General features: G+C 37.9%; 1 protein-coding gene across 34 annotated transcripts in view; it reads right to left on the bottom strand.

Annotated features, from left to right (window-relative positions):
• The window catches only part of LOC111867987 (protein abrupt), a 203,956-nt gene that overhangs the window by 169,781 nt on the left and 28,976 nt on the right, over window positions 1-5,199 (bottom strand). The gene's annotated exons all lie outside the window — the stretch shown is intronic.

Here is a 5,199-nt window from a genome sequence, read left to right as displayed (position 1 = left end):
CAAGGCAAGGAATATTGATACCATATGGATCAGAATAAGTGAAATATGTGTTGATATAGGGAGGCAAAATATGGAAGATGAATTCAGTAACATTGTGTAATAGCTTAAGGAGCAACTACGAAAAGGCACACACAAAAGTTCTTACAGGGGAAGGCAGGAGAAGAACTGTATGGTGAAAAATAGGAACTGGGAGACTGAAGAAACAGAGAAAAACAAAGAACTGGAGATTTGCTCCATTTGTAGGAAAGGGGAGGACTGGAGGCCACACACTGAAGATGAAGAGAGGAAGATTTGAAGGGATGAGATTTTGGACATAAATTTGAGTATCTATCTATCTACCTATCTATCTATGGTTCTACAGCCCTTTGTCGGACCTTGGGCGCTTTTTCAGTTTCTTAATCCTATACACCAGTGGTTCTCAGCCTTTGTCAGACCGTAGCCTGGTAAATTCCTTTTTTTATAAGATGAGCACCCAGTATAATTGATGCCAGGGCCCAGTACTAGCCCACGGCCTGGCAGTTGAGAAACACTGCTATACACAGTTGGTATGACTCCTTGGACAGGGGGTCAACCTGTTGCAAGGCAACTACATACACAGAACAACACAAACACAGAATAAATGCACAGACATCCATGCCTCGAGTGGGATTCAACCCCACAATCCCAGCACTGAGTGGGTGAGGACCGGTCATGCCTTACACTGTGCAAACACTGTGATGAGCATAAGACTGGGAATATTAACACAGAAATGGGCATTAGAACAAACTTGACAAAAAAAATAGGTACATATATGATTAAATATAAAGTGGAGTGAATAGTAATATAGCAAGACAATAAGTGGAAATAAATTTAGATGATTCATAATTAGTAGGGTCAATAATACGTTATGTATAGCAAAAATGTTAGTGTACAATGCAGAAGTGTGTTGTGGAAACAGCAATTTAGCCCTTCAACAACGGAGGACATTTAATTCCACTCATTAAAACGGTAAATGCAACATTTCACAGAAGGTGTAATAAATTGGGAAAAACTGGAGTTTTGTTTTTCTAATTTTCACACTACGTTCAGAAATGTATATAGAATCAGCAAATTGATCCACGCTGCTTTAAAATTATTTTTTGGTATAGTAAGCCTATAAAAATTAGGAATAATAGTATCATATTATCTTAGAAATTCAGCTGGGTGTGTTATGTCATGAAAACATTCCACACAGAGTCCCATGTCACACCAGTACAGTTTTTGCCACACATGCCGTTTCAGTGTGTCTTGATTTCTTCAGTTGGTCAGAACTTGCTTATAAAATTTCTTTCTCTTAGACAGGGCGTTTTTCTGACGAATGTCAACCTGGCACTTTGTGTTCTACAGCATTAGCATATTTCACAAAGAGTCCCTCAATTAAATGAATTCTGATCGACAAGTGATCTATTCTTTTCCGTGTGTTATTCCTACATAATATCATCACATTCAGAAATTTTCTTTTTGTCCTTTATGGTTTCGCATATTCTCCCAGTGGACGTTTGTGCTTTTCTTGATTCTGTCATTTACCACAGAACCAAGAAAAGCACAAACATCCACTTTCAGTGTCATATTCCAAATGTGATAAAACTTTGTTCTGATTCAGTTTGAAATTAATATACAGTAGAACTTGGTTATAACGTCAACAAAGGGACCTAAAAATAGTGTCGTTATAAACGAATGTCGTAACCGAAATGGGCACTTCCACAGTAGCCTTATGTTAGTCACGTAAAAATCTACCAAAAACCGAGTTAAAATGTTGCATTTTTTAGTGAAATACGTAGTTAAGTACAGATTAACGTAACATTAACGTGGAATTGCCCAAATGTGTAATATCAAAGACATATTACAGCGCTTTTCACTGACAATACACACCGCACTAATACTGTATATTAAAGGTAGGACTACTCACCAAATTACAGTAGATTACATCAACTGTTGTGCCTTACTGTACCTAGATACAAGTACAGTAATCAGTTATCTTCATCTGTTTCATGTTACTTGCCCGATACACACTTTCTAAATTACGTTCAATGTCCATATCAGAGAAACTGAGGAATGACAATGATGTTACATACGAGGTTGATGCATTTGTGCATGTCGTACTAAGCAAGGTATAAAAACAGTTGCTTTATGAGGAATTAGTTCGTACCATTGAATATTGACGCAATAGACAAGGTGTCGCAGAAACTGATGTTACTATAACCAAGTTTTACTGTATATTCCACTGGTCATGACACAGCACAGCTCGCCACTGTGTTGCTCACAGCTGGCCTTGGCAGCTAAAACCAGATTGCATGATGCGTATTTGTAAAAAAAAAAAAGGATAATTACAGTAGCATTAATCATATAGTGAACAGTTTATCGTTTGCTACATAGCAGACATAACACACTTCTCAGAGTCAACATCATGTCTTAGATCCTCCATGTGTCTTCTCGTGGTTACAAATTCCAATCTAGAAGCAGCACTGATCAGAATATGTCTCAAGAGAATCGATTTTTCATTTGATCAACATGCAGGACAACCCACAGTATCAATCTAACATATTTAGTTCATAAGAATTCCCACAGGCTGTGACAGATTTGTATTGTATTAACCTTTAACGCCGAATGTTATATATATGCAAATTGGCCAAATGTTATATTTATGTGTGGGCAGAACACATGCTCTCTTTGGGAGTGCTGACAGTTTGATCTTGGGTTTGAAAATAAAACAACCCCAGGTAAGGTCATGTCAGTGATTCATTCCTTAGCCCTGAACAATGAAATCATTTATCAGGTACTGGTTTCGAAACTTTATGTCTAGATATGACTGTTTATGACCTGGTCAGCCAAATATAGCCCAGCTTTGTTTTGAGAACTGATGAGGAAATATTCATCCCTGCTTGCAGATGAGTGCTTCCATAGCCTTCTAGGAAGCGTGACACATTCAAGGATTGGTTTTCAGTCGTGAATTATCAATTAGGAAGTCATTGTCGGATTGTCTAATATTTCTTTATCAGCTAAAAAGGTCAGTGTCAGACTGTCATATATTTCTTTGTATATCATTTTTATTTTGTCTTGGAAGAGGTATAAACCCACTGAGCCAGTATTACTTTGTGAGTAAAAGACATCTTCGCCATTGCGACTTTCGGTATCAGTGTCAAAATGGCACTCTTTTCAACTAGTATTATAATTACTTTGCATCATTATTTTGCAAGTATTACTATTAACTTTGTTAATCGACATAATTTATTCGGTTTTCCTGGAAACCCCCTTCCTCCAAGATGATCCTTCAACCGCACAATGTGAATATCATGGTCAGTGGCGTTTCTTGGGGGAGGCCAAGGTTATCTGGGGCCCAACTGAGTCGACTGGAGGTGAAACATTCACAACAATGGCCAACCAAAGGGAAACAAAGACACTGTCATGTGTTTCACTAAATATGAAAAGCAGGAGCACCATTTTCTATTGCAAAAAGTGTGATGTTGCGCTGCGTCTCGCGGACTGCTTCGAGAAGTGGCACACACGACAGAGTGTGAGGTATCGTAAAATGTGAAGTGACGCGGTTCAAACTCGTGTACAGTCTGAACAAAATATTGTTGTATTTAGTATGATTATATTTACAATATCACCAAGTCTCAAAGTTGAAAGAAAAAAAAACTACAGGTAAGTCCTCTGGAATTTCATAACATAATAAAGATTATATTTTGCATTTTATGACAAAATAATTGGTCAATTTTCATTTGTAAAAATTGCTCTTCTGTGTATATGTAGAAAATTTTATTGTCTTTCAGGTTGTTTTAGTTCATATTTCTGTTGCATAGAACGGAAAATATGTAGTTTCATCTCAAAGTTTGCAATGTTAATTAATTACGGCGATTTAAATTCTGGCTGCAGAGGGCTCCCAGCAATTTAAAAGTCCATACATTACAGGTTAAGCGCACAAACTGTTGAGGTAGAAAACTTTCTCAACTTTCTGCTGCAGGAAGTTCAAAATGGGTCAACGAATGTATGAAATTTCCTCTTTAATTTCATACCAAAAGAATTATTTTATATGGAAAACAACAATTCAAAATACNAAATGGCCGGCTGAATATATTACCGCAGGAGCCGCGGCCGCGGAATTTAAATGACCACGTCAAAGGGTTAAGCGTCATGCCAAAGGGGCAAGAGCAGGGAGACAAATTCTAGCATCCCGAAGTGCAAATGGCACCAAACTCAATAAAGCATTCCATCAGCAAATGGTCCTAAACTACCTTAACTCTTTGACTGGCACGAAGGTTATTTAACCTTTATCCTACGGGCATTTAAATTCCCGTAAGGGCAGCGGTACGGAATTAATTTAAATACCCGCGATTATAAAGCCATAAAAACTGTAATCATCTACTAAATTTGCTCCTGTTTCTGCAATTTCTGTGATAAACGAACGAGATAAACGCTGTTTTTTTCTCGAAAGAATATAGAATCAGATATTGTAATTTACAGATTGTATAAAACATGTTAAGATTTTTACACTGGCTCCAAATAAGAAATTCCCAATTTTTTTAATTTCACTACAAGAATTCATAAGTTCTCTGTACGTTAGAATGCAGGATGGGGGGTGAAATCACTTGGCAGAGCTATGGCAACGCTGTAGAGATAGCGTGTTTAGTTTACCGTTGTAATATGACGTCGTGCTTTAGGAATGAAGAGAGTCGGCAATTGAAATACTAAACTCAGTGTTGTATATCGCGCACTGCTACACAGTAAGATTACTGTTCACAGTTCAAGGGTAGCTTTGTTTATGAAATTGCGTTGCCGTATAAACAGAGCGATAATAATGCTTCTAGAGCTTCCTTCCTGGAAGTTTTCATTCGGAAGACTTCAAAGTTTGATCGTCGTGTCGTGTGGAATGTTCTAGCATATTTCAAGCCATCAACGACTCGCTACAGATGGCTGTACCGACAATTCTGAGAGTGATGTTGAATGTTGAAGGTAGCAAATCAGAAAGTTATTTCGAACGAGACCCATCATTTACTCGGCAACCTGGGGACCACCACACCAGCGTGGCACGAGGAGTGTGAATAATTATTCAGGTGGAGCTGTGGGCAAACTGTGGCAAACAGTTATAGCATCTGTTGTCGAACCTGGAAATGGACAAATAAGCTATTTTTCCATCTCCTTGATCTGAACAGTTACATCCTGTTGTCACACAGAGAATTT

Source organism: Cryptotermes secundus, unplaced genomic scaffold (genome assembly GCF_002891405.2).
Source record: "Cryptotermes secundus unplaced genomic scaffold, Csec_1.0 scaffold508, whole genome shotgun sequence".
NCBI classification, from domain to species: Eukaryota; Metazoa; Arthropoda; class Insecta; order Blattodea; family Kalotermitidae; genus Cryptotermes; species Cryptotermes secundus.
Note: the sequence above shows the minus strand (reverse complement) of the source record. Positions and strands in the feature narration are given on the sequence as shown.